This window comes from Mus musculus, chromosome 6, assembly GCF_000001635.26.
Source record: "Mus musculus strain C57BL/6J chromosome 6, GRCm38.p6 C57BL/6J".
In the NCBI taxonomy this organism is placed as follows: Eukaryota; Metazoa; Chordata; class Mammalia; order Rodentia; family Muridae; genus Mus; species Mus musculus.
The window spans coordinates 120140643-120168540 of record NC_000072.6 but is presented as its reverse complement, the minus strand read 5'-3'; the positions used below and the strand labels follow the sequence as shown (position 1 = coordinate 120168540).

The 27898-nt window shown below is 46.4% G+C and overlaps 1 protein-coding gene and 1 non-coding gene across 2 annotated transcripts in view; one reads left to right on the top strand and one right to left on the bottom strand.

The window, feature by feature from the left end:
• Nucleotides 1-27898, bottom strand: part of Ninj2 (ninjurin 2) — a 107152-nt gene that overhangs the window by 31991 nt on the left and 47263 nt on the right. The window lies entirely within an intron of this gene.
• On the top strand, nucleotides 24791-24897 carry Gm25327. Its single transcript, XR_003956657.1, has one exon. It is a non-coding gene; the product is annotated as a U6 spliceosomal RNA (small nuclear RNA).

Below are 27898 nucleotides of genomic sequence, written 5' to 3'. Positions count from 1 at the left end.
TAATCCCAGCACTTGGGATCATGGTGGGGTCGAGGGCAGTCTACACTGCATAGTGCAACTTGGTCTTAAACAGCTATGTACGTGTGGATGGGGGGGGGGGTTGAGATAATGCAGGGCAACTGAAGTTCTTTCCTCTTGCCATTGACCAAAATTCCATTAAAGCTAGGTCTCTTAGGGGTCAAAGAAAAGAAAGTATTTTGGAATTGATCATAGTGTCCGGGGACTTATAATAGAGTTTCTGTTACCGATATACACTTCTCTCTTTTGATTTAATTTTGACTTTTGACAGAGCTGAGGATGGAACCTAGAGCCTCACAAAGATGACACTCTCCCTCTGAGCCACAGTCCAGCCCCTAATGAGTCAGGGAGAGTCTTGTAGGCTATTGCATCTCTGAAGATGAAGCTAACAACACTAGGAGTGTGAATCAACATGGCGCCACGGTGTGTGTGTGTGGTATGGTGTGGGGAGGACCACTGGATTTGAGAGGTGAGGTCTGAAAGCCCTTGCAGTGGGGAAGCCCTCTAATGTACTGCTGCTCTGCCCCTGTGAAGCACCTTTCAGGATCCCAGCAGGATTTGTCTTTGGAACTGTTTTGTTGGTGTGAGTGGGAGATCCCCTCCTGAGACAAATTAACTGTCCATGTATGAAAACAGTTCACAGGCATCTGCAGATAAGCTTCCTGTCAAGAGATGAGCTTGTTAATCAATGGGGTGATAAAGAGCTGCTCACGGGCAGAGTCCATGCACGGCTGCAGTGTGCAAGCCTGTAGCTGTCATTCTCTCTGTGTGTACATAAGTGCAGATGGGGCTTTGCCAATGACCTGTCGTTAGAGTGCTTATGTTTCCCTACTTGACTGTAGCTCATGGATCCTCCTCATGCACTTCCCTTGGGTCATGGGTAAGAGTGCCAGATCCTCTGTTTATTAGGGAGCAATGTCTACAACTATTACCCCCATTCTCGCTTTCTCTAACTCTACCAAGGGTTGACTGGGATAGTCAGTGGTGCCAGCCTGTATGTATATACAGACAGTGAATGGTATGGACCTAGCCACCGGCCACTTCAAAGAAAGAGTTCACTAGTGACTCAGCCTAGACTGGTGAGGAGAAAGGGAGGGAGATGGTCACACCTCTCCAGGAATTTTAGTCCGTGGTCACGGATTCTATTGCTTGTGAGTCTGTGGGGAGGCAATGAGAGATAGCAGGCAGCATGGGTACAGTGTAGCGGCCAAGAAGTAAAGAGAGAAAGATGTTAGGGACAAGACAGACAAGACAGTCCCTGAGGACACACTGTTCAATTGTGTCCTAAGTTTCTATTGTCTCCCAAATGCCTGTCAAACTAAGGGTTCGTCAACAAAGGTGTTCACTGATGGGTCAGACCTGCTTGGTATGGCTGCAATAGGGACTAAGCATTCACATTCAGGTCTGGGGGACGCTTTTGGTCTACCCCATAACAGCACCCAGAATACACTCTTCTACTGGGTCATCACCTCTAGTGATGGACACCACTGCCCTAACAGAAAGTTTAATCATCTATAGGTTCATAATTAAAAAAAATACTTTGGACAAGAATGTATTTTTTTAAAGAGTTTCTTATTTATTTATTACATGTAAGTACCCTGTAGCTGTCTTCAGACACTCCAGAAGAAGGCGTCAGGTCTCATTACGGATGGTTGTGAGCCACCATGTGGTTGCTGGGAATTGAACTCAGGATCTTCGGAAGAGCAGTCAGTGCTCTTAACCACTGAGCCATCTCTCCAGCCCCGAATGTATTTTTTTTATAAGTAGAAAAATGTTGAAGTAGACAAGATATAAATTTCAAAAGTATCTCCTGTTCGGTCAATTTGTTTTCAAAAGCCTTAACAAAAGCCATACTTCCCAAGCCAGATGTGATGGTTCAAAGCTGTGTACCCAGCACACAGGAAAGGAAGGCAGGAGGATTTTGAGTTTGAGGCTAGCCTGGGCTATACAAGTTCCAGGCCAGGTTGCCCTTCCCACTTTAAGCAGTAGTGCCATTGTAGAAACCAATCCTAGGAAAAGAATCAGGGATTCTTTAGAAATGTTCATTATGACAAGTTTACTAGGGTTTGTTTTTGTTTTGAGGAGTCTCCCATAGCTCAAGCTAGCTCAAGCTGACTTTGTGTCTAAGGCTATCCCTGGCCTCCTTGTCCTCCTGCCTCCATCTCCCAAGTGTTCGATGTACCACCAGGTACAGCTCATATGACGTTTTATAATAGTGAAAACTGGGTACATCTAGTAGTAGGAATTAAGTAAATAAATTAGATTATAGTCATGATGGGCTATTGTTATTGGTTATTTGTGTCATAGATTAGATATAGATATGATAAAGATCTAGACATAGATATAGATAATATAATATCAGACCTTATATAAATTCCAGATATCATCCAAATAATTTCAAATTGTCCCAGATGTGGGACTCTAATGCAGTATATGTGGAGTAAAGGTTAAATATAAAAATGTTAGCTATTGTTATTTCTGAGGAGTCAGATTATAGATTATTTTGATTTTGTGGGTTTTTTTTTTTTTTTCTAAAAATTTCAAAGATCCTATGATGAACATATATTACTTTGTAGTCATGTTGTAAAATAAGTATATTAGGCTTTTTTTTAAAAATCACTTAACAAGAGAGGATAATAGGGGCTGGTGAGATGGCTCAGTGGGTTAGAGCACCCGACTGCTCTTCCAAAGGTGCAGAGTTCAAATCCCAGCAACCACATGGTGGCTCACAACCATCCGTAACAAGATCTGACCCCCTCTTCTGGAGTGTCTGAAGACAGCTACAATGTACTTACATATAATAAATAAATAAACAAACAAATAAATAAATAAAAAAATCTTTAAAAAAAAAAAAAGAGAAGGAGAGCTCCCTTTAAAAAAAAAAAAAAAAAAAAAGAGAGAGAGGATAATAGGGCTGGAGAGATGGCTCAAGCGGTTAAGAGCACTAACTACTCTTCTAGAGGTCCTGAGTTCAATTTCCAGCAACCACATGGTGGCTTACAACCATCTGTAATGGGATCTGATGTCTTTTTCTGGTGTGTCTGAAGACAGCTGCCGTGTACTCACATACATAAATAAATCTTAAAACAAAAAGAGATGATAATAACACAACTAAGTAGATATTTGTGGGGCATCCCAGTGCTAGGAATGGTGATCTCCTAACCAGGCGGCATTGGCCCTATATCAAGCTCTGCTGGACTTTATATGACCTCTGAGCCTGGCAGGGTCTAGTAGGTGGGGCTGAGTAGCTCCACCCAGACATAAATCCTAAATCCATGGTTCAGAGAGGAGCTCACAGCATGATTACAGACAGCTTCATTGAGATCTGAGCCCTGACCTCAGCAGAGTTAGATGAACTAGACCCTGTGAAGTCCACTAAGGTATGAAGAGTGAGGGCTCTGCATCCAGCATGCTGGATGGAATCTCATTTCCCAGTCTTACTAGCATCAGGGTTTGCATTACCATGACTGGAGCATGCTCCGGTGCCAACACTTATATACCTCAGGCATCATTCCCACCTCCTCATCCACCTGCCTACGCTGGTTAGTGTCTGAGTCTTGGGGAATGTGCCAGAAGCAAGTTGGCATCCAGATTTACATTAATGTCTCCTCCAGCCTCCTGAGCAGCTGGGGCACCTTGGCTGCTGTCACTCAGATCTGAATTCCTGAAAGCAAACTGTGGGAGGTCTTTAGAGACGGGTCCTTCTGAGAGACTTGTAGCGAAGTCCTCAAGGCTGTATGCAAGAGAAGGTGATCAGGGTTGTAAGAGAGATGGGGTGGAGACATGATTTGAAATTAGATTAATACCCAGACAAATAGTGGAACCAAAGGCTTCTTACCTTTTTCTGTACTCATTATGGATGTTCTAATATTTATGTAATTTTGTTTTTGAGAAAGGTTCTCCTAGCCCAGGTTGACCTTGAATTTACTATATAGCTCAGGCTGGCCTTAAGCCTTCCATTATCCTCCATCCATCTCCCAAATGCTAGGATTTATAGGAGTGCCCAGCCCTAATACTTTTTTATTTAAAGATTTATTAATTTATTTTATGTATATGAGAACACTGTAGCTGGACAGATGGTTGTGAGCCTTCTTGTGGTTGCTCCATCCCTGCTCGCTTCAGCCCAAAGATTTATTTATTATTATATGTAAGTACACTGTAGCTGTCTTCAGACACTCCAGAAGAGGGAGTCAGATCTCATTACGGATAGTTGTGAGCCACCATGTGGTTGCTGGAATTTGAACTCAGGACCTCTGGAAGAGCAGTCAGTGCTCTTAACTGCGGAGTCATCTCTCCAGCCCCCTAATACTTAAGTCATAAAAATAATCTTGAGTTCTCAAGGAGAAGAAAACGTCTCCAAGTCCTCTGATAGTTAAAACAGCCCTCCTCTTCTAGAGGGAGAGCTCTGTCTTTTGGGAGATGGTCACACAAAGCCAAATGCTTGTTCCTAGCTTCCAGCTTTGCAACTGGCTTTCCACTGCATTGCTGGAGGGCAGTGACCAGCATATTGAAAACAATATTGATGAATGAACTAGGTTTGCACACTCACTTTTATTGTGCTGTCTATATTATTTGCTACCAATAGAAGTTGTTCTTTGTTTTGTTTTCAGCTTCATTTTATTCTTTTTTTTTTTTTAAGTAACTTTTAGGAAGAAAAGAAACTATTTCCTTTTAAAAATTATTATCATTTTATTATTTTTTTTATTTATGTATATGGGTGTTTTACCTGCTTGTGTATCATATGTGTGCCTGGAGACCATGAATACAAGAAGAGGGCACTGGATCCTCTGGAGCAAGAGTTACAAGAGCAAGAGCTACTATGTGGGTGCTGGGAGTCAAACCCAGGTCCTCTGGAAGAGCAGTCAGTGCTCTTAACTACTAATCCATCATTCCAATCTCAGAAATAATTTATTTTTTAATGTTTTATTTTATTTAGTCTTTAAATTTGTGTGCATGCTTATACAGGTAAACACACCCAAATGCATGCACTCTGGTGCCACTGGGGGCCAGTGAGAGCATTGGATTCCCCAGAGATGGAATTCTAGCTGGTTGTGAGCATGGTTGTGAGCAGGGTGATCCAGGGGCTGGAAACAAACCTTTTCCAGCTCTCTGCAGGAGAAGCAAACACTCATGACCTCTGCACCCCCACCCCCACCCCCATGGGAAAGAAATCACCGCCATGGGAAGGAGAGCGCAGAGACAAAACCATCTCTTTCATCTGTCTGACTTGATAACTATCAGTGATGCTATTGACATCCCCTAAGGAAGCCAGTGACAACTCTTCAAATGAACGACCTTCAGTTAAGAATACACGTGTCACTCGGATGCATCCTGCTAATGTGGTGACTGAGAAGTGTCATAGACATGCCAAAGGCTTCGAAGGACAGCGACACCTGGGACCTGCATCTTGGCACAGTACTAGCTCCAGAGACTCCGTTGTCATGGCTTTATTGAGATACAACTCACAAACCATGATTCATGCTTTAAAGCATACAATTTGATGACTTTTCATATGGTCACAGAGTTGTACAAACATTGCCACAATCAACTGTCTGAGTATTTCCTGTCCATGGTGTACCACTTGTTCACTCATTCATATTCTCTTTGTCTCTGTCTCTGTCTCTCTCTGTCTCTCTCTCTCTCTCTCTCTCTCTCTCTCTCTCTCTGTCTCTATCTCTGTTTCTCAGTCTCTGTCTCCCTCTGTCTCTCTCTCACAAACACATTCAGGTTTTTCTTCTTTTTCTTTTGGTTTTTGGTTATTGGTCTTTTTTTTTTTTTTTTTTAGATTTATTTATTTATTTCATGTATGTGAGTACACTGTCGCTATCTTCAGACACACCAGAAGAGAGCATCAGATCCCATTACAGATGGTTGTGATCCACTATATGGTTACTGGGAATTTAACTCAGGTTCTCTGAAAGAGCAGTCGGTACTCTTAACCTCTGAGCCATCTCTTTAGCTCCTGGTTATTGGTCTTCTGAGACAAGGTTTCTCTGTACAATATCCCTAGCTGTCTTAGAACTCACTTTGTAGACCAGGCTAGCCTTGAACTCACAAAGATCCACTTGGCTCCCAAATGCTGAGATTAAAGGCATGTTCTACCACATACCTAGCTACATTCAGCTTTTTTGAGACAGGATTTCAATAAGTAGAGTAAGTAGGCTGGCATTTAACTCACTGTGTAGTCCCAGGCTAGCCCCCAAATCCAAGGCAATCCTCTTGCCTCTACCTTCCAACTGCTGGGATGTCAGGCATGTGCCAGCATGCTCCGCTAAGATCCAGTAGAATCCACACTAGTTTGGACTCAGCATTCCCATGCCACAGTGTAAGATGTGGACAAACCCTGCACACTATGACTGTGTCACACTGGCCCTGGTCAGGCTTGGTGATATACATCTGGAATCTCAAAACTTAGAAGGTAGAGGCGGGAGGATAAGAAATTCAAGATCATCCTCAGCTACATAAAATGTTCACACTAACTTGGGCTACCTGACACCCTGTCTTAAGCAATCAAGGGGAGGATGCTGGTCTTTTTTTTTTTTTCCCCTGGTGGTTTGAGAAGGGACGTGGGACGTGAGACAGGAGCAGGTGTGTGGTAGTGGACAGAGTTGGAGGCACCTGGCCCAAAGTCTACAATCTAAGCAGTGCCCTCTCTCCTCCATTATCGTTCTAGAAATTGGGTTTTTGGGGTTTCCTCCCTACTCCAGTATGGATCCAGACAGGTATCTGGCCAGAAAGACTAGCTAGAACTGGAACTGGTAGCACAAGGCCATAATTCCAGTTACTGGGGATGGGAGTAGGACCGGAAGATCTCAAGTTCAAGGCCAACCTGAGCTCCACAGTGAGACACTGTCTTAAAAGAAAACCAAATTTTCACAAAAAAGGAAAACAGAGATAAAGACAAGGGGCAGTTAGATACAAAGTTTAAGAAAATGAAAGACTCCACTCACAAGGCTGAAGAGCCCAACAACAGGAATTCCAGATAAGATGAACTGAGAAAGAAAGGGCAAGATAATTCAGACTTTTAAACGTGACTTAGATTTTTTTTTCCCCTAGAGCAGAGAACACACATTTTTAAGTGTAAAGTCCTGGCCAACTATGCATTACTGTGAGTTAGAAAAGATGTGCCTACCCCAAGGTGCGTTATGGTGACCTTTTAGAACTGGAGGTGAGAAGAATCTAAAAGCTTTCAGACGTGAGACACACAGACCAGTGTGGGTCTCAGCCTTCCCAATGCTGCCACCCTTTAATACAATTCTTCATGTTGTGGTGACCCCCTAAGCATAAAATCATTTTGTGGCTACTCCATAACTGTCATTTTACTACTGTTACGAATCATAATGCAAATAGTTGATATGCAGGCTATCTGATATGTGACCCTGCAACCCACGGGTTGAGAACCAGCGCAAAGGACAGAAGCCTGGTGTTGGTGTAACCGCAGCCTCACTAGAAGCTGAGGGTACGGGTGACTTCATTTACCCCAGCACGCAAACACTGCGTTGCCTTTGCTTGCTGCCATAGGGAATTACTAAAGGGCATCACAGAACCAGGGCAAACCAAGAGAAGGCAAGACATGCAACCTACAGGACTCTGGACAGAATCACCTTGTCACTGAGGAGATCTGAGGGAAAAGAGAAAAGGAGGTGAGGAGAGGTGGGGCATCCCAGGGGCGGGGCATTCCAGGGGTGGGGCCGGGATAACTAGGCCTTGAGTTAAGTACATGGAACACTGACCAAGAGGATCCTGTGGGTCTAGTGAGATTGTTCAACATGTAAAGGCACTTGCCCTTTAGTCTGATGGCCTGAGTTCAATCCCTGGGACCCCACTCCCAAGAGTTGTCCTCTCACCTACACACACACACACACACACACACACACACACACACACACACATTTTTTTCTTTTCTTTTTAAGAAAGGTCTGTGGTCATGAGAACCCCTGGTTTCAAATCTTTATGAAGCCCAGTTACACTCTCACCCTTTGGCTTTATGACACCCCATCTTTCTACAACAAATCCTCCCGACTTCACAGTTCCCCCAGTGGATTTTAACCACGATTTCTCCAGAAACCTTTTTTATTCAAGCAACTTGAAGCAGCGTTACCAGAGCGTTTATTACAAATGCTCTTGGCCTCCCCCTAGACCCAGCCAATCAGAATATTGTCCCCTTGTCCCCTTTTTGTTTCAAGGCTTGGGCTGAAACTCAGCCTTGCACACACTGGATGGGCCCTCGGCCACTGAGCCTCACACTTGAGCTGAAGAACCTGACTTTGTTTTTAGATTTGCTTACTCTATTTTAGGAGCGTGGGTACTTTGCCTGCATGTGTATCTGTGCACCACATGTGTGCCTGATGTTCCCAGAGGTCAGAGGAGGGCATCGGATCCCCAGGAACTGAGTATTGATGATTGTGAGTCACTTATGTAGCTGCTGGGAACCAAACCTGGGTCCTCTGAAAGAGTGTAAGTTTCTCTTAACCGCAGAGCCAACTCTCCAACCCCTAGTACCTGCATTATAGGAGCAACTAGGGTTCCAGGTCACCTGTATATCTATTAAAGTCTGAGAAGCAGTGTGCTACACCTGCTTTTCAAGGTAGCATGCTGGGCATACTAGAGATAGCTGACCCTAAGCACGCACCAGGCATCATGGTGCATACCTATAATCCCAGCTTTAGGGAGGTAAAGGTAGGGGAATCTAAAGTTCACAGTTATCTCACTTAACCACTCCTACCCGACCCCCCACCTAGCCCATCCTGGGGCTGCAGGAGAGCTTGAACCATGGGATCAATAGCAGCCCTGTACCACATTACTAAAGCAAGCACAGGACTAAAAGGGCAGAAAACACATTGTATCAGCCGAGGCTTCAGCGCTATGCAGGAACCCAGCAGGTTAGTCAGGTCAGGTATCCCTGGCTGGCAACCATTAAATAAAATCACCTCTCAAGTGTGGCAGTTGGCTGTGAATAAATGACCAATGACTGTCAACATCCCGCTGACACAGGCTGGGTGCTGGGCTAAGGCTCTCTTCTTGGCAGAGAGAGCCTTCTGCCCCTGTGCTCAGGAAGTTGGCAGGAGGAGACAGGCTGAGTTAGTCGCTGCTAATCGCTTTTTCAGACAGAAACCTGTGGCCTACAGGACTAGGGGAAAGGAGAAGTGGGCAGAAAGGAGGCTGGGGGCCCCTGTGGGGGTGGGATAGGAAATCACATTCCCATTCTTGGCAGGAGCTGGCTGCCTCCCACCACTTTTCCTGGTTGAGGTCCTTTGGCAGTCAGCCACAGCCTTTGTGCTGTGGGTGCCACCCCCATTTCAACATGAGCACATTAGAATGGGAGGCGGAATTGTAACGATGGTACAGGCAAGAGGAAATGGACTTGTGGACAGCTGAAGCCCCAGCTCAGCCCTCCATGTGCTGTGACTAAGAAAATAAGAGGAGGAAGAAGAGAAGAAGGAAGAGGAGGAGGAAGAGGAAGAGGAGGAGGAGGAGGAGGAGGAGGAAGAAGAAGAAGAAGACCCCAGCACTCTCAAATTATACATGTGAGAGTCCTTTAAAGTATCATTGGAATCTTACATTATTCATCAGTAACAAACTCTACCATTGAATGTCTGTCCTCATGAAGGCTCAGTGTCAACTCTGGAGCCACCAGTGTAGCAACAGTCAAACACAAACTTCAAAGCATACTGAACACTTAAGACTGCACTAGGTCCGGCCTGCAATCCCAGCTACTAATGAAGTCGAAGCAGTAGGATTAAAGGGTCTCGTCTCAAAATGGAAATTATAAAGAGGGCCAAGGGTATGACTCCATAATGAAGTATCTGCCTATCATATGTGAAATCCTAAATTCAGCCCCTAGTAACACACACACACACACACACACACACACACACACACACACACACACGTGGGGGGGGGTGTGAAATGGAGAGGGAACAATCACTATCTGATTTTGTTAAATCTATTTTTATTTTCTGTGCATTGCTGTTTTGCCTGAATGTATGTCTGCATGAGGGTGCCTGATCCTGGAGTTATGAGTTACCATGTGGGTGCTAGGAATTAATCCTGGGTCATCTGGAAGAATAGTCAGTGATCTTAACCACTGAGCCATCTCTTAGGCACTGAGAGAGAGTTTATTTTATATATGTAAGTACACTGTAGCTGTCTTTATATCTTCAGACACACCAGAAAAGGGCATCAGATCCCATTACAGATGGTTGTGAGCCACCATGTGGTTGCTGGGATTTGAACTCAGGACCTCTGGAAGAGCTGTGCTCTTAAAACACTGAGCCATCTCTCCAACCCCTAAAATATATATTCTAATCCATTTAAATTTCAGAACAACTTCTTGGGGGCAAATGCATTTTCCCATATCACAGGGAAAGCTGAAGTGTCTGAGAGGAGAGACGGTCATGTGTTAATTAATGTCTGTCAGTTTTCATCACCATGACAGATACTGCAAGATGACTCGAGAGGAAGAAAGATTACGTTGAGCTCATGGCTTCTGAGGTGTCAGCCCCCCATGGCTTGATCTTGTCACATTGGACACATCACTGTGAGGTACAGATGTTACAAGGTTGCTCACTTTATGGAGGCCTGGGAGCAAAATGAGAGCAAGGGGTCAGGGTCCCACTGTCCTTTTCGATGTCACAGATTCCTCCTAAATGTTCTGCTATGATGGACTGATGACTAAGCCTTTTGTACACGTTCTTTGGGGGACGGTTATGACCCAAAGCACAACCCCTGTGGAACTGGGATTCAAATCCAGATAGTCTCAGCCCAGAGTGCTAACCAAGCTGCTCAATTCACAACACAGGGGCAGTGTGGTGGGCAAGATGCCAACAGTCGCTCCCACTAGTAAACCCCACTCCGGTCTTAATTAGCAGCTTGGTTTCAGCTAAGTAACTCAGAGGCCGTACAGAATGGGGGCAAGAACAGAGGCGTCATCCAGACCTGGTAGCAAGGCCTGTAATACCAGCTACTTGGGAAACTGAGACAGGAGAGTCACACTTCCAAGGCCTGCCTGGGCAGTTTAGTGAGACAACAGTCTCAAAATAAAAAGTGAAAAAAGGTCCTGGGTATATGCTGCAGCAGGAGAGTGCCCACATAGCATAGTCAGGGTCCTGGGTATATACTGCAGCAGGAGAGTGCCCACTTAGCACAGTCAGGGTCCTGGGTATATGCTGCAGCAGGAAGAGTGCCCGCCTAGCATAGTCTGGGTCCTGGGTATGTGCTGCAGCAGGAGAGTGCCCACATAGCATAGTCAGGGTCCTGGATATATGCTGCAGCAGGAGAGTGCCCACATAGCATAGTCAGGGTCCTGGTAATATACTGCAGCAGGAGAGTGCCCGCTTAGCACAGTCAGGGTCCTGGGTATATGCTGCAGCAGGAAGAGTACCTGCCTAGCACAGTTGGGGTCCTGGGTATATGCTGCAGCAGGAGCACCTGCCTAGCACAGTTGGGGTCCTGGGTATATGCTGCAGCAGGAGCACCTGCCTAGCACAGCCAGGGTCCTGGGTTTGATTCCAGTGCCTTGAAAAGAAAAAACAAAAAGCTGTGGGGAAAGCTGAGGACCCACCCACTCACTCATGGTGCTATCAGTTAGAAAGGTGCTGTCAGTTAGAAAGGAAGGGCACTGGAGCTGAGTGACTTCTGAGCATCTGTCACAGCATGGGCGCTTTCTATGTTCTGTCTTCTGGCTGTCCTGTGCAACCTTAGGCAAGGTCCTGTTCCTCACTGGATCTCTCTCTGTGCCCTGAGAAGCAAAGGGAACCAGGTGACCCAGGGACTTTGTGTTGTCTTGCAGCTAAGAATGGAACCCAGAGCCTTGCACGGGCTCAGCTTGTGTTCTGCCACAGAGCCCCCTCCAGCCCCTCAATCCTTCCTTTCTGCTTTTGCTTTTTCTTCTCCCTGCAGTAATGGGGATTGGGCCCCGTGTCTTGCTTGCTAAGAAGGCTCCTTACCAGTGAGCTAAGAAGGCTCCTTACCAGTGAACTAAGAAGGCTCCTTACCAGTGAGGGACACCCCAGCCTCTTATTTTGTTTTAAATAATTGATCTGAACAACACTTACCAAAGAGGTACCATTTGTGCAAAGAAAGCCCTAGATCATGAACCAGAGGCCACAGAGATGCACACGAGCTGCCTCTGCTTTTGTAAGTCCTCTTTCATTGAGTATGGTATCCACCCTTCCTTCCCTTCTCCCTCCCTTCCCTTCCCCTCCCTTTCCCCTTCCTCCTCCCTCTTCCTGTCCTTCCCCCTCCCTCCTTCCCTTTTTTCCTCCTCTTCCCTTCCTTCTCTTCCCTTCCCTTCTTTACCCCTCCCCCCTTGCCTTCCCTTTTATTTTCTTTATAAGTTGAGCCCAGGCTAGCTTGAAACTCACAACAATCCTCCTGCCTCAGTCTCCCAAGCACTGGAACTCTCAAGCATGTGCTCTCACACTCTGATTCCTTTAAACTTCTCCTTTTTTTTTTTTAATGAAGAAAATGATGGATGAGCATGAAGGTTATGCCACCAGCATTAGTCAGCGTATGAGCCCCGGTTGACTCCTAGTGCAGGACTCTTTCTGTCCCCGTCTCTATCCCTTCATCCTAATATCACTGTGGCTATCGGCTACAGTCCTCTTTGACTTCTTTCCGTCTCTAGCCGCTGACACTCCTCATCCTGTGTGTCTATTTTCCCTATCTGACAAGGGTGGGCAGATGTTTAGAGCTGAACTCCCCAAAACACAGGATCAGCTCCATCAGGTGAATGCAGCTGGGCCCGTTGGAAGCTCTGCTCTTTTGCCTAAAGCCCCACCTGGCACATAAGCCAAGCCAGCTACCATAGACATCATGACTCATCCCCCATCTGCTGACTCGGAACTAAAGCTTTTGCCCCACCATGTAATTACTGGAGAAGAGGAAGTCCTTGACTGGAGATAAAGTGACTCTTCTTGCTCATAGGAAGGGGTCAGAGCACACACTGTCCTATTTTCTGGTTGTTATTAAGCAATAACAATATCTATCTATCTATCTATCTATCTATCTATCTATCCATCTATCCATCCATCCATCCATCCATCCATCCATTCACCTATCTATCTATCTATCTATCTATCTATCTATCTATCTATCTATCTATCTATCCATCCATCCATCCATCCATCCATCCATCCATCCATCTATCTATCTATCTATCTATCTATCTAAGCCATGGTCTTACTATACAATCCAGGCTGGCCTGAAACTTGCAATCCTCCTGCCTAGACCTCCTGAATGCTGAGATTACAGGCCTGTACTACCACGTTTCTGCAGCATAGCCTTTTGTTGGGTGCTCCTTTGACCTCTATGGGCCCACCACTGCATACAGCAGGCACTGTGCTAAGAACACAGCTCAGTGGGAAAGCACCTGCTGGGCAACCCAGCTTTGCTGGTGGATTAGCTGCCTGAACATCTGTGCTCAGCACAGCTGCAGGCGGGGTTGCTAGGATACACATGTGAGTGTGGATGTGGGGGAAATGACACACGGACTTCTGTTTAACAGAACTGGGCCATGACCAGAGGAACCACAGCACAGACAATCTGTTCTTTAAAGAGCTCTGTGCTATCAAGTTTACTTCTGTAGTCTGGCCCAAGAACTTCCTTTTATTTTCCCCTAAACTCTAAATTAGATAGGGGAAGAGGCACCTATCCTTTGTTTACCCCCACTTCTTTTTTAAGACAGGGTGTTATGCATAGCCCTGTTTGTTTTGAACTCACTCAGTAGACCAGGCTGGCCTTGAACTCACCAGAGAGCTACCTTGTGCTGGGATCACAAGTAGATGGCACCACATCAGAGGCCTTTCTTAAGATGCCTTCTACATGGGCTGAAGAGATGGCTCAGCAGGTAAGAGCACTGACTGCTCTTCCGAAGGTCCTGAGTTCAAATCTCAGCAACCACACGGTGGCTGACAACCACCTGTAATGAGATCTGATGCCCTCTTCTGGTGCATCTGAAGTCAGCTATAGTGTATTTATGTATAATAATAAATAAATCCTAAAAAATAAAATGAAATCACTTAGCTTAAGTAACTCTGACCACACTTTCTGAAGTATTTCTCTGTCCATATTCTTCCTGTATCTCAAATAGCTTCCCCCAATTATCGAACAATAACTGTCTTCTGTTTCCAGGAGATGCCAAGTAGGCCCTGTGGAACCATAGAATTAGGGGTAAAGTGTACCTAGAAAGGTTAGTGACTTGTCCAAAGGCATGCAGTTCAAGTGGCAGACCCTAGACTCTCTCCTCTCTTCCTGTCCCAGGCCGGTCTGTTTAGGGCCATAATCTAAGACACCAAGGAATCTGCCCCCTGCTCATGAGCCAACTCCTTGTAACACACATGTCAAACCTGTCATTCCTGTGTCACCTGTGAAGAACACAAACTTACCCTGTTTCTGGAATTTATTATCTAGTCCTAATTTATACATTAAAAAAATAAATAGCTTTTTAAATTTTCCTACACAAAAAGTGATGTCTGTGCCTTTATCACATGGCAGGCATTGTGTGTGGCATTCTTTTGGGTGTAGTTAAACCACAAGATCTTTTTTTCCTGGGCAGGAATGTGAGAACCTCTGGGAAGAGCAGAGCTAAGGAAGAGCCCAGGCTGGCCTGGCTGGAGAGTGGGCATCTTCCACAGCACACTCTTGTCTCCTAAGATCTATCCTGACCATCCCTGCCTTCTTCCACTGCCCTCTCCACGGGCACCTGGTCAGGAGGGTTTGATCTGAACTGCCAGTGTTGGGGCTGAGACCCAAAGGGCAGTCTGGTGGGCAGAGAGGTGATGTGTGGGAGGGGGGCATCCATGGGAGGCCCAGCAGGTGGCCCCTTCCTCCCATTGACTCCTGTTAGGTCTGTCCTCTGTTCCCAATTCCTCCTTGCCTATGGCCACATCACCATCTTCCATTACCAGAAACCCTGTGGTGCCTGCACTAAACATCCTTCTAATCCGAAACAAAGATGTTCCTGTCATGTCGCTCCCCCTGTGTCTCCCCCACCCCACCTGCCACTTTGTCCACAGAAGTCATCTGGTTAGCTTATTTGGTTTTTTTTTTTTTTTTTTTTTTTTTTTTTTTTTTAACATATATATAGAAATAAAGGGCTCTCAGCTCAGGCCTCAGCTGGCCCGGTTTTGAGCTGTGTTTGTATCTGGAGCTGTCTGTCTAGCTCAGGTTCCCAGAGGCCCGAGGGCAGGACCGTGTCTCCACACGCTGGGTGGCAGGTAGCATGCACTGTCAGCTCTCCACAAAAAACAAACAGCTGTCATGCAAGACAGGGAAGCTGCGAGGCTTAGGGAGGCTCCTGGGAGACTGAAAATGCTGGCTCCGGACCTTCAGCTCCGCAGACATCCATCGCCTGCAGAGGTCATGTGGGGATGTCTTTTTTTTTTTTTTTTTTTTTTTTTTTGGTTTTTCGAGACAGGGTTTCTCTGTATAGCCCTGGCTGTCCTGGAACTCACTTTGTAGACCAGGCTGGCCTCGAACTCAGAAATCCACCTGCCTCTGCCTCCCAAGTGCTGGGATTAAAGGCGTGCGCCACCACGCCCGGCCATGTGGGGATGTCTTAGTGAAGAACCAGGGGCGAGCGGTTGGAGGGAACGGATGAAGGCAGGGCGTGGGGGAAGGCCACTTCTGACGTCATCATGAATCTGAAAATAACCAAAGTGTTCATTCCTCCCTCCACAATGGGAGCTGCAGGCCCCACTAAGGAGGCGAATCAGAGCCTCTGGGTTGTTAGATCGAGGTGGGGGCGGGCGAAGGATATAAACAGGAGCAGGTGACACGCACCAAGAGGAGACAGAGTTTTTTAAAAGTATTCAGGACTAGGGAAGAATTTTCATTATTTTCTCTCCTTAGTCTGTTTAGCTTTCAAAGCCCAGTTTACCTGCCCAGCCTTCCTCAGGCCCCAGAGGCTAAATTCACCTACTTTCTAGTTCTTTTTTTTTAATTTATCATTATACATAAGTACACTCAGTTGTCTTCAGACACACCAGAAGAGGGCGTCAGATCTCATTATGGGTGGTTGTGAGACACCATGTGGTTGCTGGGATTTGAACTCAAGACCTTTGGAAGAATAGTCAGTGCTCTTACCCACTGAGCCATCTCACCAACCCTCACTTTCTAGTTCTTGATTCATTCCACTAGGAAGAGAATTCTAGGCCAGCCTAGGCTTATATGAGACCCTGTGGAAAAAGAAAAAGAGAAAGGGAGGAAGTGAGTCAATTTGGTGGGGGTCTTCGGAAGTTTAAGGATTATTTCGAGGACATTGAAGGCTGGAAATCGGGACTGGGATACCCTTCTGCACTGCCTTTGAAGTGAAGTAATTGTGGTGCCGAATGCCTAGGAAGGCAGATAAGGGGTGAGAAGTCCCTAGGTGCTGTGACACTTGCAAAGTCCAAACTGCTCCATTTCATTAGAAGAACTATTCTCTTCCCAAGTCCCCTAACCTCAGCAAGGTTGCTGTAATGATGCCTAGCTTGAACTAAGAATATATCAGAAGGAAAACACGAGTTTAAAAAAAAAAAAAAAAAAAAAAGACTGCTTTAGTTTGCATCTTAAATGTCCTGTAGAGGGCTATCTTTAAAGATTTGGTCCTTAGTTTAAGGCACTATTGGGAGGCAGTGCAGCTTTAAATAGGACATTAGGTCATTAGGTCATACTCTTGAGGATGTTAGGGCCCCACCCCTTTGCCCTTCTATGGTTGCTTCCTGCCTGCCATGGGACAAGCAGACTTCTCCTTCACATTCTCCTACCATAATGCTCTGAGTTGCCACAAGGCCAAAGCAGCAAGGCCAAGCAGCCTTTGAAACCATTTGCCCAGAGACTGGAGAGATGGCTCCGCAGTTGGAACCACCAACTGCTCTTGCAGACGACTTGAGTTCAGTTCCCAGCCCCCCACACTGGGTGGCTCACGAAGGCCTGTGACTCTAACCTCAGGGGACCCAATGTTTTCTTCTTGTCTCTGCCAGCACCTGCGTTCATAGGCACACACTCCCTTGAAGACACACACATCTCATTTAAAAATTAAAATAAAATAAATCATAAAAAACCATGAGCCAAAATAATATTTTCTTTCTTATTTTAAAGGATTTGTTTATTTTAATTTATGAGTATGAATGTTTTGTCTGCATGTATCTATGTGCACCGCAGGCAGGTCTGGTGGCTGCAAAGGCCAGAAGAGGTTACTAGATGCCCTGGAACTAGAGTTACAGATGATTCAGAGCCACCGTGTGGGTGCTAGGAACTGAACCTGGGTCAGTAAAAAACAGAAAGCGCTCTTAATGGCTGAGCCAGCTCTCTAGGCCCATCCTTTCTTTCTTACAAACTGATTAACTTGGCTATTTTATCACAGTGACAGAAAACTGGTGAACATAATTCCGTAGCGTCCCCAGCACCTTGTCCTTGACAGAGACTTGCTAGGTCTCTTTCCTCATAGCTGAAGCATCAGTGTGCTGAGAACGTCCTTCTGCTATCTGTCTACCTGTCTGTACCGTTCCGAAGCCGCTTCATTTGTCTTTACAGAAGCCAGTGAGCAGCGTGTCCTGGCCAGAGCACAGCTTGTTCTTTTCTTACCTAGGTTTATAACTCAGGGTTGGGGGAGGAGGAGAGCTGGAGGTCCTGGGATCCTGGAGATAAAAACCCATTGGGCTCGATGCTATTTTTTTTTTTTTTTTCATCATTTGCTGGGCATTCGTGGACAATTGTGCACTGAAGAGTCACCCAGCCTCGAGCTCAACAGGGCTCACGGGGTGTCCTTGTGGGCAGCTTCTGCTCTGCCTCAGCAGGTTTTCTGTCCCCTCTGCTCTTTCCTCAGGAGGTCCTGATTTCCTCACCTTAGCCTTCCTCATTTAGTCAGCGACGTTGAGCAAGTAGCACTGGGCAGTGGGGTCATGACCCTGCTTCCCAGGAAAGGGCGCCCCCCCCAAGATCAACAGTTACTTGGTTTCTGAAGGTCTTGGTGGCCCCAAAGGTCCTGTCACTCTGGTTCATGTCCATATCCAGCTCCCATGTGAAGGGTGTGCTGGGCTCTGGCCAGGAGTGCAGGCTCTGAGGTCAGCTCCCTAAAAAGTGACCACCGGATCAGCCTTAGGCCAGCCTGTGACCTTGACCTTGAGGCCCTGTGAAATGGAGTCCAGCAGGGCTCTTTATCTCACAGAGAGGTGGAGATTGAATGTAATGATTTGTTTTAAGTGTTGGCTTGGTTAAGTGTGGACAAAGTGAGAGCTGTCACCCTGGGCCTGTCATCGCCCTGTGGATCCAGGGTAGAGAGCCTTCTTGGATGCTTCTCGTGCCTCCAGCAGAGCCTCAGAGCAGCAGCACTCTCAGCAGGGCCTGGAGACTGTACGTGAAGTCACAGAGGCAGGGCCGGACCTCACTGACTGACCTCTGAGGGCAGAAGCAGGCTGTGGGACAAAGGTCTTGATGAATCTACCTACGCGTAGTTCTACTTTTCTCCCTTCAATTCCGCGTGACAAGGGAGTCTACCTTAGGCACCACTTCCCGTCTTTTCCAGAAGAATCTCATTCTCCTCCTGTGGCAAGGAACCTCTGCAGCAGGATGTGACAGTATGGCTGTGACCTGCGGCTGAGGCCTGCGGCTGTGGCCTGCAGCCCACTCCTGCTCTCTCCCACAGTGAACCACATTTGTATCCTTCCGGTCCCCAAGTTAGGGTCTGGGGCTTTGTGAAGGAAGCTGAGAACCTTAGTGCCTGTAGCCTAAGCTTGCATCCCTGACAACTCTCCCTGTTCCCCAAAGCTCTCAGAAATGGGCTGGGCTGAAGTGCCGTGGTCGGTTATCAGAAGGAAGAATCAGCCATCTGGGATCTCCCCTTTCCTCTCCTCACAGCCCCTCCTCCCCAGACTGTGTTTGTGGGGAGGAATGCAATGTCACCTTGCAAACGACCTCTAAACTCTTGGTTCCAAACCTCTAGAGCAGACGTTCTCAACCCCACAGGGGTCACACATCAGATAGCCTGCATGTCAGATATTTACACTACAATTCATTACTGTAGCAAAATCACAGTTATGAAGTAGCAATTTGTTCTGTCAGTAGGCTTGTCTGGTCCTACAAGAAATCCTGGGTGGATAACGCTAGGGGTCAATCCTGACCCGCACTGGGGCTGGGAGTACTGAGAAGGAGGCCCGTTGTTCTGGACCCACAGAGAGGCTTGGGTTATGTTATGGTAGGCTAGAGCAAGAAGAGAGTTGATGGGAGTTGATGCAGAGTCTGTCTGTTTCCTCGATGAAGACCCGGAGGTTCTGAGAGGTAACGTGATGATATCAGTCCGCAGTGTGGGCTGCTGTACAGCACTGTGCCCCAGGGGCTGCCCAGTCACAGTGGCAAAGTCTGGAGCTTCTGAGAGATTGCGCTGTGAGACTGGGAGCTCAGCCGTCTCTCACACCAGACTTTCTGTCTCGCTTTGCAAAGAAAAAGTGGCTCTTGGCCTCCAGGGAAGTAAAAGGTAAACACACGTGGTTCCCAGGAAGCCTTGAGTGGAGAGCTACTGCACACAGCCTCCATGGCTTGCCTTTTGCCCACTGCAGGGACCCAGGAGGCTTTAAAAGGCAGAGCTGCCAAAGCCTTAAATAGCCTCTCTGCTCCACAAGTGCCTGCGCAGGTGCAAATGCGCTGGTCTGCGCCACACACCCTGACAAGACAGCAAGCCAGATCCCAGCCTCTCACAGGCCAGGAGCCTCTTGGGAGACTGGATAGGCAGAGTGACCCAAAACAACAGTCCAGGAGGTAGGAGGTTTGTCTACAGACCCTGGATCCCTGGACTGAACTCAGTGAACATTTATTAGGTGGTGAGTTTGTGCTCAGTCTACACGTGGGGAGAGGACAGAATACATTTAATACTACACACACACACACACACACACACACACACACACACACACACACACACCACTTTCAAAGAGCTTGCTGGGGGTTTAAGGTTCACGCTAATTACAGAGAGGAAAGGCAGGAGCTGTATTAAAGGCCAGAGAGAACAAGTTATGAAAAAAATTCCAAAACTCAGGCTGGCCCCAAACCATTCTGAAGGGCCCAGCTGAGAGCTTAGTAGTTGGGGTTGGGGGAGGGAGGGAGGCCCACTTCTTGTGGCCAAGAGTTTATTGGGCTACACCCCTCTGCCTCAGTCAGAAGGAAATTTTCTTTTTTTTCTTTTTCTTTTTCCTTTTTCTTCCCTTTCTTTTTTAAACTGGTCTCTTTATGTAACCTTGACTTTCCTAGATTTAGCTGTGTAGACCAGGTTGGCCTTGACTCACAGAGATTCACCTGACTCTGTTCCTTTGTACTGGGATTAAAGGTGTGCACTAGCACCAGGCAGGAGGGGACTTTTAAGGACTACTTCACCCTACAGAGTTGAGTGTACCACAAGTCCTCCTAGCCCTGGAAAATATAGCATAGATGCTTTTGCACCAGGTAGAGCCTCCTGTGAGACAGCTGAGGTCAGTATGATTCTTGGGCAAAATCATGTAGTGATTAAGAAAAGCAGTGCCAGCCGGGTGTGGTGGTGCACGCCTTTAATCCCAGCACTCGGGAGGCAGAGGCAGGCGGATTTCTGAGTTTGAGGCCAGCCTGGTCTACAGAGTGAGTTCCAGGACAGCCAGGGCTACACAGAGAAACCCTGTCTCGAAAAAAAAAAAAAAAAAAAAAGAAAAAGAAAAAAGAAAAGCTGTGCCATTTCAGGGTCTGGAGATCCTATCCAGACTCCTTTAATAACCGTGTGACTTTGTCATTAACCTATGCTTCAATGCTCGAATCCGTAAAGAGAAGGTAACAGTAATCCTTAACTCAAAGGCTTAGAGGAAGGACTGCGTGGGGTAGGTCTAGCTCCCAGCTTGGCCTTCTCTGCTGTAACAGTGACATCATCACTTTGTGCTGCTCTTCGTTGCCAAGGCCTGGTGTGGTGTGTGGTTGTTTCTCTTGTCCGACTGACCGTTGATCAGATCAGGCAAGCCTCAATGAGTCCTTTCTTTCCCCAGGTGCCCTACAGACACCTTTCAACTCAGGGATGGGGGTAGGGTGAGAAAGGACCCGGATGTTCTTTATGTAGCTGTTCTCAAAGTTGATCAGAGGTAGGGAGATAGTCAGGAAGCTGGGTGTCACTGCATTTCCAAGCTTCCTAAGCTAGAACACAGTTTCCTTATCAGGGGAGAAAAGCTAGGGATAGCAGCTGGAATCTTAGAACTAAGGGGTAGGCAGGAAGACAGATTCAGGGTCATCTCTGGCTACATACCAACTTTGAGGCCAGCCAAGACTATAAGACTCTCAGAAAAACAAGAAAGTAGTGCATAATAAACAAATAGTGAAGATCTTAAATGAGAGCAGTGATTCTTAGTTGATCAGAAGAGGAAAGGATCCTCCATTAGAGATGATGGGGGTGGGGGTCTGGGGGAAGTCCTCTGAATTTAGATGTACACCAAAAACTGCCTAGAGACAAATAAATAGCACTTGCCACACAATAGACGCTGTGTTCTTTCAAACACTCAGGGATGCTGCCATGCTTCGAGTTTTAGATGAATGCACAGGAACTCTTCGCTGGCACGCATTTCTCATGGGTGGATTCTTAGAATGCAGTCACAATTACTTGCAGGAATGTCGGACCGAGTTCGAAATTTAAAGAGGCACTCCAAAGTTTGGCACCCCCTGTGTCTAGGGAAGGGCGCATTCCACCTTTCCTGCACCCTAATGCCAGCCTCGTAAGAGAACATTCCTCCCTGTCAGCTCCGTCCTCCTCTTGATAAACAGCAGCCACTAGCCTAGGTTCCCTGTGGCCCTGAGAGCAAAATGGAAGGAGGAAGGGTAGGGTAGGGGTAGTGTTGTCTGAGCAGAAAAGGGCAGTCCTATCGGCAGGTTTGGGGTGGCTGGGCACGTCACTGTCCTGGTCATAGTTTCCTATCACACATGTTTATGCACGGCCCATAGGAAATAGGGGGAGCAGAAATGTCCACACAGCCCTACCTTCAGCCTCTGAAAAAAATGTGTTTTTGTTTTGTTTAACTTTTCAGGAAGTCACAGCCCCTTTCAAACCTCAGTAAAGAGTCTGGACCCTCATACCAATTCCTAGGACACAGCCGTACTTAAAAGACCATTGGTGGTTCTCGCCCAGGTCCAGGAGCCACCCTCCCCTACACGCCACGTGGCCTCTATGGGCATATTTGGACCCTGAGATAGAAATGTTTGCATTTGAGGAAAAGCCTTGACTTAGATTTCCACAGATAACTTTATGAGTTCCAAACATCCCATGGAACCTAGGAGTGTCTCACTTTCCAAATGGCTATGGTTGGAACCTTGGATTTTAGAAGGCACCTTAGCAGGCTGCAGGCACTAAGATAGAGCCTTATAGGGGTAAACTAAGCTTCAAGAGGCCAATGGAACCAAGAGAGAAGCACAGAGTCTATTGCAAAGTCAAGAATCCTTTCTGTCTTGCAGTTTTGTATCTGTGGCCTGCAGACTTTCAAGCCCTTGAAATGGAAGCTACTTCCACCTTGGGGCAAGACCCTCAGGCTCCCTTTCCTCTGCCCACACCTGTTGCCAACACTTCTTTTACCTCAGATCCCATGTGGAGACACCTTTTCCTAGGCCATCCTCCTTCTGAGCTTGTAAAAGTCCAGAGGTTGTTTGCTGACTTGGACCCAAGCTTAGTGAACCCAAGAACATCCACTGCTATACCTAGCTTGCATACAGCAGGTGTCCCAGGGTGAGTGAGATAGCAACAGGTCTGAAAAGATCAGAGGAAAGCCAACAGGTCCACCCAGGACAAGCAATCCAGGCCAGTGGGCAATTTGTCCCAGGCAAAGGAGGCAAATTCCCCAAATACCAGGATGTTGAGCAATAGTTAAAGAATGAAACTCATTGCTATTCCAGCCCTTCCTCTCCCCCACCCTGTACTCTGTGTCCCATCCTTTTCCTCTGAAGAAGCTACTGTGCAAATGACTCACTGTGCCCTGTAAGAGTCCCCTGCTGGCTCCAAGTCTACCTCAGCTTCCACACACTGAAACCCATGGCTGCTGAGATGTCTTCACAGCTGTGTCAGCTTATGAAGGCTTCCATATGTTCAAGTCGCTCTGCTTAAGGATTTCATTTTGTTATTTTGAATTTGTTCTTTGCCTCACAGAGCTGGGGATTGAGCTTAGTGTGTTTTCCATGCCAGGAAAGTGTGCTGCCCCTGCATCATACCCCCGGCCCTCCATTTCCTCTATGTGAGTTCATTGTTTCTGTTTTGCTATAGCTCTCACTACAGGGCTAGGTTCTCGGGCCTTGCACATGCCAGGCAAAGACTCTACTACTTAGCTAACCCAGTCCTTCAATTTTTAAAATTAATATATCTAACAAATAATTATAGAGCTGTAATTAGGTTAGGATAAAATGAAATGGGGAAAATTAAAATGTACTAAATTCAAGTTTATAGGCAAATATACAGATGAGATTTTGATTCTGTTTTTTAAAGGAAATTTCTATCTGCCAAAGACAAAAGACTTACTAAACCATGGCACATGGTAGAAATTACATACATATTTGTTTGCCCTGTTACTAGCTTATTAACTCCACCATGCAGCAAGTAGCATTCTAGCTGGATATTAGACAATGTGTAAAAGTTGGAGAGGAAACAAGGAAAAGACCTTCCAGGTAGAAAGAATGCCTGAAAAGAGCCGCAGAAGCAAGAGAAGTAGAATTACATTCAGGAGAGCAAATAATTTCAGTTGGCAAGAACCTGAGAGACAGGTTCTTTAATCTCAGCACTCAGGATGCTAAGGCAGGCAGATCTCTGAGTTTGAGACCAGCCTGGTCTATAGAGTTAGTTCTAGGACAGTCAGGGGTACACAGAGAAACCCTGTCTGGAAAAAAAAAAGAAGAAAGGAAGAAAGGAAGAAAGGAGGAAAGGAAGAAAGGAAGAAAGGAAGAAAGGAAGAAAGGAAGAAAGGAAGAAAGAAAGAAAGAAAGAAAGAAAGGAAGGAAGGAAGGAAGGAAGAAAGAAAGAAAAGGAACCCAAGAGAAGGGACTGGAGTAACGGCTCAGTAAGTAAGAGCACTATCAGGTCTTCCAGAGAACTCAAGTTCGAGACCTAGCAGCTACACAACAGTGCACAACTGTTTGTAACTCTAATCCCAGGAGATAACACACATTCTTCTGGCCTCTGCAAGGCACCAGGTATGCATATGTACATAGACATACATGCAGGCAGAATATCCATCTACCTCCACACATACACATATACATACACACAAGAACATGGAGAAAGAGAAAGACAGAGGGTGAAACACCAGGGAAGGGACAGCTAGCGGGTGGCTTTGAATGGCAGACTTAAGAGTAATCTGGGGGTCTGGAGAGATGGCTCAATCAGTACCATGTTTGCTATGCCAGCATGAGGACCTGAGTTTTACTCCCAGCACTGACATAAAAAGTCAGGTGCCTCCATTGTTCATATAATACCAGCTCCAGGGAGACACAGGCAGGAGGGACCTTGGAGCCTTTTTACCCAGGCAATCAAACTGGAGAGCTCCAGGTTCACTGAGAGACCCAGTCTCCAAAACCAAAGTGGAGGTCTGGAGAGATAGTTAAGGGTTAAAAACACTTACTGCGCCGGATGGTGGTGGCACCGACTTTAAACCCAGCACTTGGGAGGCAGAGGCAGGCGAATTTCTGAGTTCGAGGCCAGCCTGGTCTACAGAGTGAGTTCCAGGACAGCCTGGGCTACACAGAGAAACCCTGTCTTGAAAAAAACAAAATAAAATAAAAATTAAAAAAATTAATTATTCAAAACAAACAAACAGTGCTCGCTTCGGTAGCACATAGACTAAAATTGGAACGATACAGAGAAGATTAGCATGGCCCCTGCGCAAGGATGACACGCAAATTCATGAAGCGTTCCATATTTTTGCCCCTTCTTAGAATTGGGAACAAAACACCCATGGAAGGAGTTACAGAGACAAAGTTTGGAGCTGAGACAAAAGGATGGACCATCTAGAGACTGCCATATCCAGGGATCCATCTCATAATCAGCCTCCAAACGCTGACACCATTGCATACACTAGCAAGATTTTGCTGATAGGACCCTGATATAGCTGTCTCTTGTGAGACTATGCCAGGGCCTAGCAAACACATAAGTGGATGCTCACAGTCAGCTATTGGATGGATCACAGGGCCCCCAATGGAGGAGCTAGAGAAAATACCCAAGGAGCTAAAGGGATCTGCAACCCTATAGGTGGAACAACATTATGAACTAACCAGTACCCCGGAGCTCTTGACTCTAGCGGCATATGTATCAAAAGATGGCCTAGTCGGCCATCACTGGAAAGAGAGGCCCACTGGACTTGCAAACTTTATATGTCCCAGTACAGGGGAACGCCAAGGCCAAAAAGTGGGAGTGGGTGGGTAGGGGAGTGGGAGGGGGAGGGTATGGGGGACTTTTGGGATAGCATTGGAAATGTAAATGAGGAAAATACCTAATAAAAAACAAACAAACAAACAAACAAACAAGCAAACAAACCAAGGTGGAGGGAGACTGAGGAGCCAGACATCTATGGTTGACCTATGGCCTCCATATGTGTATTCATAGATTCATGTATCTAAATACGTTCAAACATATATACATATATACAGCAGAAAGAGGAGGGGGAAACAAGTAGGTCTGACTCTTTTAGGGAATCACTTAAAGGCCCATGGTGTGTATGCTTCTGTTTGAGACAGGATGTTTCTGTGTAACCAAGACTGGCCTTGAACTCAGGATCCCCTTCTCTGTGTCCTGGAAGTGCAGACACACAGCAGCATGCCTGGTTTATCACAGACCTCCGAGTCAAGGACATACATGATTACATGCTGATCATAATGGCTTGATCTTAGAAAGACTAGATCATTCTAGGAAGCCGAGATTGGGATGAAAATAGAAAAGCAACAGGGCTTGGGTGTTGGCTGTCAGAAGGGACAGGCAGGTCAGAACAGAGCAGGACCTTTTTCAGGAGGCTTCATCTAGCCAACTAAACTAAAAGGGGCCTTGACCTATGTCCTCAATGGTCCTCATGACTGATTCTCCAGAGAGCAGAGCAGCATGGCTGTGAGAAACAGATTTTTGAGATCAGACCAACCAAGGATTAAAGAGCAGACAAGCACTGATGCAAACTCGCCACCTAGGACCTATCATATGTGAAATGGGACCATCATATTTTTATTTTTTGGTAAGGGTTTAAGTGATATAAAATATGCTCAAACACTAGACAGAGGCCCGGAATGGGGAAGTGACCAAAACAGTTGACAAGATAATCATGACTTCATGATTCGTGTTGTAGATCCATGTAGGTAGAACTAGCACAGGGTGATATGGCTCCATGGCAGCATGCTTGCCTGGCATGTTTGAAGCCCTGAGTTCCATCTCCGACCCTGAAAACAACCTCCACTGCAACTGTTTCCCTTATTAGACTGCTGATGGAGTGCATAAAGCCCTTCTCAGTTTCACCAGTACCAGCGGGTACACTCAGTACCAACTAGGCAACGATAAACAGGAACAAAAGGGATGGCAGGGTAGGTGAGTAGCGAAGATTTCATTAAGCTCAGGCACATCTGTCTGTCCCCAAGAGAAGGCATGACGTTTTCTTGCTCCATGTGCTCCTACTCTGCAGGACAGTCACTCAAAGTTGACAGACATGACGAGAAATACCAACGGATGGATGAGTCTGTCCCAAAACAAGACATGAAGTCCAGCTCCAGAAAACGTTTGGTGCTCACTGTTCCAGTAGGTATTAATCCAAAGTCACCAAGACCTGGTCCTAACTGCAGCTGTCTTTGCTTAAAGCCTTCCTGATATCTACCCAGCTGCCTTCAGGGCAGCCTTGGTTTTGATCAGTAGTTCTCAACGTCCCTAATGGCGTGATCCTTTAATTAATTAAACTGCTCATGTTGAGGTGATCTTCAAGGATAAAATTATTTTTGTCACCACTTCATAACTGGAATTTTGCTACTGTTATGAATCATAATGTAAATATCTGTGTTTTCTGATGGTCTTAGGTGACTTCTGTGAAAGGGTCACTCAACCCCAGAGGGGTCAAGATCCATAGATTGAGATCCAGATCAAGAACTGGATTTGAGGGGCTGGAGAGATGGCTCAACAGTTAAGAGCCACAAGGCGGTGGTGGTGCACACCTTTAATCCCAGCACTTGGGAGGCAGAGGCAGGCAGATTTCTGAGTTCGAGGCCAGCCTGGTCTACAGAGTGAGTTCCAGGACAGCCAGGGCTATACAGAGAAACCCTGTCTCAAAACAAAACAAAAATCAAAAACAAAAACCAAACCAAAACAACAACAACAATAACAAAAACAGTTAAGAGCCCTGACTGCTCTTCCAGAGGTCCTGAGTTCAATTGCCAGCAACCACATGGTGGCTCACAACCATCTGTAATGGGACCAGATACCCTCTTCTGAAAAGAACAACAATGTACTCACATAAATAAATAAACATTAAAAAAAAAAACCAACTAGATTAGATTTGTAAGGAGGAAGTGGAGGCTAACAGTTACTACACAAAAAAAGTTTGGTCTCCAAGTTTTGTCTCCTTTCCTTTCCCAAACCCCGCATCCCCTTAGGATCAGTGCTGGAGACTGAGCCCAAGGCTTTGACAACCCCAGGCTTTCTTTCTTCAGTTCTTTGCCTGTAAGTGAGAAGCTTCAGGCAACTCTATTTCCCTGTTCCAGGGCCTTCTGGTCAGGGCATCCATGGATATGAACTGAGTTTCCCAGGTCCCAAAGGCCATCCACCTATGAAGGCAGTGACACTGGGCTGTGTGGCTCTTAAGGAAGGACCATGTCTGTCTAGACATAGGTTTCCTTTTAGTTAGATGAGCGGGGAACCCAGGAGAAATGCAGCCCTGCTGGGGTGGAGAGTGAGCAGTTG